Raw genomic sequence first — 6,655 nt, 5'->3', positions numbered from 1 at the left:
CATCAACAAAGATGAGAACGACTTTATTTTGAGAGACTATCTATCCTCTCACAGATAGAGGAATAGATAAAACAGAGAAGATCTTTATATCTTTTCTCATAGATATAATATAGAAGAGAGATCCGTCTCATTTTTTATCAGAAGAGATGTTTCTTCTTTGAGGGCTTAGGATTCAACGATTTTTAAGAGCAAGACAGAGAAAAGAAGTGTTGAGATAATAACTTTCATCCTAATCTCATCTACTGGAAAAGGGGGCCCTCTTGATCACCTGAATAGATTTGTAGTCAGAATTAGCATAATTATGACCGTGAGGATTGAGCTGCCAAATGAGATTATCCTCATTCCTCGGTTGGGGTTCTGGAAGATAACATTTATGCAGTAAAAAAAGTCTTCTGAATTCAGCGAGGGAAGCTACAAATTGAGTAAGGGAACCTAGGAATTGAGCAAGGCAACGTAAAAATTCAACGAGGCAACCGACAAATTAAGCAAGGGAATCATGAATTTGAGCGAGGCAAGCTTGAAATTGGGTGAGGCTAACATGAATTGGAATGAACTTTAAATTTAATTGACCTAGCCTAACAATTTGCTCTTTGGTGAATTTGACCGAGTAGTTAATGAAATTGACCGAGATTTACATGAAATTCTCTACGGTGAATTTGACCGAGCGATTAATGAAATTGACCAAGTGGTTCATAAAATCTTTCGTTACATTACAAGAATCTGTGGAAGTTCCTCATCATATTTTTATGATATCTCCGTCAAATTTATGAATTGCTCGGGGAATTTCACCAATCGTGACCCGAGAAGTAGGTCAAATGGACCAAAACCTCTCACAATTTGGATTTATAGTTTGCTTAGTACGCACTTATAGTGCTGAGTTAACTGAGTTGGGCACACCCAGGTCCATAGCTCAATTGGCAGACTGAGTGGAGATACCTCATGTCAAACACTTGAAGTCTTGGTATTGATCCCTAACAGGGGTGGCTAACATGGAGTGTGTGTACTGACATGGGTGTGTACTAACAAGCTAACCCAATAAAATAAAATAAAATAAAAATTAATAATAAAAAATTTTTTAAAAAATTACATAAACTGAGTTGGGCCCGCCTTGAATGTATGTGGACTATCCACGACGTTCATCCGTTTTTCCATCTAAAGTATGGGTTTTAGCCCAAAATGGTGGCATATCGAAATATCAAGTGAATCACAGCACAGGAAACAGTGGTTCCACCGTAGAAACCTTGTTATGCCCCCACAATGATGTTTTACTTGTAATCCATCATATTCATATGATGATTTTTGCATGGATGTACCGAAAACTAAGATTCGAGCTTCATCCAGCAGTTCAATGGCCCACAAAAAATTTACACCGTTTAGGTAAATGTACTCCATAATACCTGTAGTGCGTACTTTCTTCCGTGGAGGGACCATTTTCAGCAAAACGAGATAACGCTGCTGAATAGAGACGGTGGGATCCAGCTAGAGCGTGGTGCGATCCAAGCAGCAGATGTAGTGCAGTAGTTTTCGTCCTCCTTTTTTCCAAAATGGAGCGAGGGAAGGAGAGGGAGAGGAAAAGCAACGGCAGTAAAAAGGAAGGGCAGTTTCGTCCTCAAACTTACTGTCCGCACGTGCTAGTCTAAGTTGGTAACTTAAGTTTGTATTCCTTCATAAAAACCGCTGGGTAAAAGGTTTAATCTACAGTGGTCATTTTCTCTATTGTAATCACTCGACTGCTATGCGCACTGGCTAGACTCCGCTCGATTCACACGTGAAAATAAGGCAAGCGTGTTGAAGATCTGAGACGCTTATCAGCAAAATCTCAAGGATGCAAATTCCACCTGCCAAAAACCATTTTAATAGGAAGATGACGTTGCCGCACATGCACATAATTTGGACCGTTGATGAGATTTGGACCGTTAATGGACTCTCCTTTAAATAAATAAATAAATAACAAAGATGAATCTATTAGATCGAGGGATCTGTACAGATGAGTTGCATTCGGGTTGCCCGTTTACAAAAAGAAGAAAGGCCAACCTATCATACCATCAGTACATTGTTTTACTGACCCTCATCGCGGTTGGACTCGACCAGTCCAGCACTAACTCCCTTTGGGAATTATGAGGGACGGCTGCCATATTAGATAGAATCCTGTCCTGCTGAGAAGAGCTAACTAAACGGGCCGGACTGTCCGCAACTCTATTCGCCTCACTTAGAATGTGCATGATTGTGATTTTACCCATGCCTTTGATGATTTCAAATCACCTTTTGCAATACATAATGTTCCATGGGACCTGAGCGTCTTTCAAGAACAGATCCACCACCGTAGATGAATCGCTTTCCACTTCCACCCTATTTAGGCCACACTCAATGCAGAGGTTGAGGCCATCCACTACAGCGTTGGCCTCCACACAAAAGTTAGTTCCTATGCTGTTACCTTTGTAAAAGGTGAAGATAAGGTTTCCCTTTTCATCCCTGCACATTCCTCCCCGTTGATGAGATTCTCCAAAAACATAGATAACAACCTCGACCCTTACCACATTACAACCACGACCAATACTCATATAACATGGTAAGAGTCATGGTTGTAATGTAGCAAGGGGAGTGGTGGTCTGGTTAATGTAATCAATAACTTGATTATTTTTAAATAATAGGAGTTAAGGCCCACAATGGAGTGATCCGTTCCTTCCACCTTATCGGCCAGCTCACCGTAGGCCCAAAAAGTCCTGACTTAGGTAGTGTCTATTTCTAATAAACATCACAGTGAATCTGAAAAGTTTCAACAATGGGTGCCATTATCACTCTTATTTTCTATTATGTGGCCCATATGGGCTCTGGATCATGCTAATATTTGAGCCCTAGTTCTAAAATGACATAGCAAAAAGGATGGGTGAAATAAATTATACACATACATTAATGTGGGCCCACGAGTTGGGCCTTGCCCAGGCCCAAAAAGGCTCGAGTAGTTACTTTCTTAGTATTAAATACAACATAACTTCTTATTCACTCAAAAACTGCACAAGTACTGAACCAAGGACAAGGGCATTTTTATTCGAAAAAATTTTCAAAGCTTGTCAAAAGGCCACCCTCATAATATTTGGAAACCTCCCCCCCTAAAAAAAAAAAAAAAAAGCTTACACTCAGCAAAAGCAAAAATCCTAAACTATGATAAAAATCATTAAAAAAAATTGTTTAAAAAAAAAGAGTTAAAAATCTGTCAAGGAAGAGAGGAGGCAAAGAATTGGAAATATAGATCAGCTCATAACAAGACAGGAAGCTTAAAAAAGTATAAAATCTGTTAAGTCTAGGTAAAAGGCAGGCTAGACAACTTAGATATGAGAGTCTGATTCCTCTTGCTATTTATGTGAACTTAGCCTTCAAGGCCGGTCGAATGAAAATGAGCCAATCAATGACTGCATAAACCATGAATGTTTCTCAAAGCAGGATATCAAAACATGTGACTCTTCATTTCGGACTTCAATTGTGAAATTCCGAATATCTGATATAGTTGAACCTGTCAAGATTTAAATAAAAAAATTTTTAAAAAAAAACCAAAAAAATTTTTAAAAAAAAAAAAGCAAACAAACAAACAAGCATAAGCATTTATCTCATATCAGGTATCATGAAGAAGATAGCTTCAAGAGAATGATGAGTTCTGACAGGGTGAAACCATGCAGAGTCCAAAGTCTCGATAGTTAGCTTGAGGCCATCTGGTCGAGAAAACAACGTCCATCAAGACATGTAGGTGCCCTATTACACGGTGGGGATTGCAATTTTTCATGAATTTTTCATTTTTCGCTCAAAGATGATACTTCTTCGAATTCCCGCATTAGTCTAAGAATATTAAAATAAAATAAAACAAAATAAAAATAAAATAAAATAAGAAGAAGAAAAAGAAGATAATAATTTTAGAAGGGCTTATTTCGGTACGAGAGAGTCCAAGCACATCTTCTAGGTGTGGCTCTATCACATGTTGTTGAACAAGTGTGGAATGAATATCCGCCTCCAGCTCTTACATGCAGCGAGCGGCGAACCCTAATTGCCTCCACCTTTTAGCACATGAAAGGCCCATTAGCGGGGCCCATGTTGAGACTCAAGTATTGCATAATTTTCCCCATTTATATCTTAGTTTTATGAACATAAATCATCTTAATATTGTATTTTACTCATGTATGTGTTGCAAGGTAAATTTAAGAGCTTGGATTGAAAAAAAGTTATAAAAAGTAAGAATTTGATGCTCAAAAATCACCAAGGCAAGGGATGGATCTTAGGAAACCAAGATTGAAGAATTCACATGCCAAAGATCCAAGAAAACCAAGTGAGGAATGAAAAGAATCGAAGATTTGAAGTAAAGAGTCCTGAAATCGTCCTGAACAGTGTATTCTAAAGCTCTGAAGTCTATTTTGAAAAATTGCGCAGCATGAAGTCTGTTTTAAACGAACTATGCAGCGAAAAGTCTATTTTGGAAACATATGTATATTTGAGGCATTTTATAGGGTTTTTCAACTTTGTACGAAAATTGGAGTTCCCTACTTATAAATAGGGCTTCCTAGGGCATTCTTAAACATCATCAGAAGCATTCAAGAATAATATTTAGGATTTTTAAAGAGTTTTTAGTTTTATTAAAGCTTTATAAGTTATTTTTTTTATTTTAGATCTTTTCTATTTGTATTTTTTTCTTCTTTCTTTCTTGTTATTTTTTATTTCTGCAATTTAATTATGTTTTGCTAAGTTCCTTCTAACCCAAGATAGAAGGAAAGCACATGGGTTTAATAATTTTTTAAGATTATGATGATCGATCGTTTTAATGATGAGAAGAATGGTGTATGCATGTTATCTATTATTTACGTTTTATTTTTTATCCTCTTGTAAGATCCATATGTTTCCATCAGATGAGATCCACATTGATGGATAGGCTTACCCTAGATCAATCAGATTTCCTAGATAGGAAAGGTTCTCAACCTGTTATATTTCTTTGATATTCATTATCCCATAGATATTGAATACTTAAAATCACTGACGCTTGAGAATATATGTCAATGGTGCAAATCCATTATTTTCTAATTTTTTATATCATTTATTAAAATATTTAAACTATTTTATTTTCCGATTAGGCTGACCATAGTGATCAGATCCTAGTTGTGTTATCCAAGTCATCATGATTTTGGAACATTAACCTATGTGTGGAACTTTGAAGCTTGGGTGTTATTTTATTCAGTTGAATTACATCAATTCAAAAATCCAAAAATCAAATCATCAGTTTAGTTTTTATTACTTAGTTTGTTTTGCATTTGATTTTTTTCCTTCTCGCAATTCATCTCCCTATGGGATCGACCTTGTATTCACAGGATATTACTTACGAACCTCTGCACTTGGAGGCAAGCAATCAAGTTTTTGGAGCCGTTGTCGGGGAGAGACTGAGATAGATCAGATCTGTGCAAGATAGCTAAGGTAAGTTTTCTTCTAAGGTAAGTTCTCTTCTAAACTCTCTAGATTTTCTGTAGATTTTTTTTTCCTTTCTTTTTCTTTGAAAATAAATTCAGTTGGGTCTTTCAAGCACTAACTATGACATAAGGTTGCCCTGCTTGGGATTTTATCACCCAAGTGTTATGGTTGTCCTATAGTTGCTGTTTAATCATAAAAATCATCCGCTAAATCTATTTTCCAGATTAGCATAGTTTAATTTCTGTATTAGTTTTACTTTTATTTATTTATTTATTTATTTTATGGACTGAACCCTCATGGTCGGCCCTGCCACCTAGGTTGTTGATTTATTTTGCTTTGTAGACTAAACCCTCATGGTCGGCCCTGCCACCTGGGTTGTTGATTTATTTTGCTTTGTGAACTGAACCCTCATGGTTGGCCCAGCCACCTGGGTTGTTGATTTAAGTTTTATTTTTATTTTAAGTATCATACTTGCGATTTAAATTAGTGGTATTTGTTGTGTGGTATGGATGGTTTATGTCTCGTTGGAGTAGGGATCAAAACAATCGACTCTCCGCTGAAGGGGGATTAGTTCCAAGCCTTGATCATTCACTTAGAAGAGGCACTCAACATCACTTGGATTCCATGACAGATCCAGTTGATAATCCAAATCTAAATCAGTCAGATCCAACTATAAATCAAAATAGAAAAAATCAACATAATCCTCCTCTTGAGGATGAAAATGAAGTTCATAGGAATGTGTTAAACCAACCACGGACTTTACGTGAACATTTACACCCTGAAAGATCAATTTTACTATCTTGCACAGTGTTCCCTGGTCACACAAGGAACATTGATTTTAAACCAGGTGTGATTTGATTAATTCCTAAATTTCATGGCTTAGATTCTGAAAGCCCCTACTTGCACCTCAAAGACTTTGAAGAAGTAATTGCAACGTTACAAGTAAACAATGGCAATAGGAATGTACTTAAGCTTAGGTTATTCTCATTTTCTCTAAAGGATCGGGCCAAAGCATGTCTCAACTCTCTAAGACCTAATACCATTACTTCATGGCAAGCCTTAAGTAGAGAGTTTTTGAAAAAGTTCTTTCCCGAACACAAAACAAATACACTAAAACAAGAAATGATGTCATTCTCCCAAAAGGGGAATGAACTATTTTTTCAAGCTTGGGAGCGCTTCAAAGACATTCTAATTACTTCTCCACATCATGTTT

At 36.8% G+C, this 6,655-nt stretch overlaps 1 non-coding gene across 1 annotated transcript; it reads right to left on the bottom strand.

Moving 5' to 3' along the window:
• Positions 1-6,549: 6,549 nt before the first annotated feature.
• Positions 6,550-6,655, bottom strand: LOC131226511 (small nucleolar RNA R71). Its single transcript, XR_009161888.1, has one exon. It is a non-coding gene; the product is annotated as a small nucleolar RNA R71 (small nucleolar RNA).

This window comes from Magnolia sinica, chromosome 14 (assembly GCF_029962835.1).
Source record: "Magnolia sinica isolate HGM2019 chromosome 14, MsV1, whole genome shotgun sequence".
NCBI lineage: Eukaryota > Viridiplantae > Streptophyta > Magnoliopsida > Magnoliales > Magnoliaceae > Magnolia > Magnolia sinica.
This window is presented reverse-complemented; position numbering and strand designations above follow the sequence as displayed.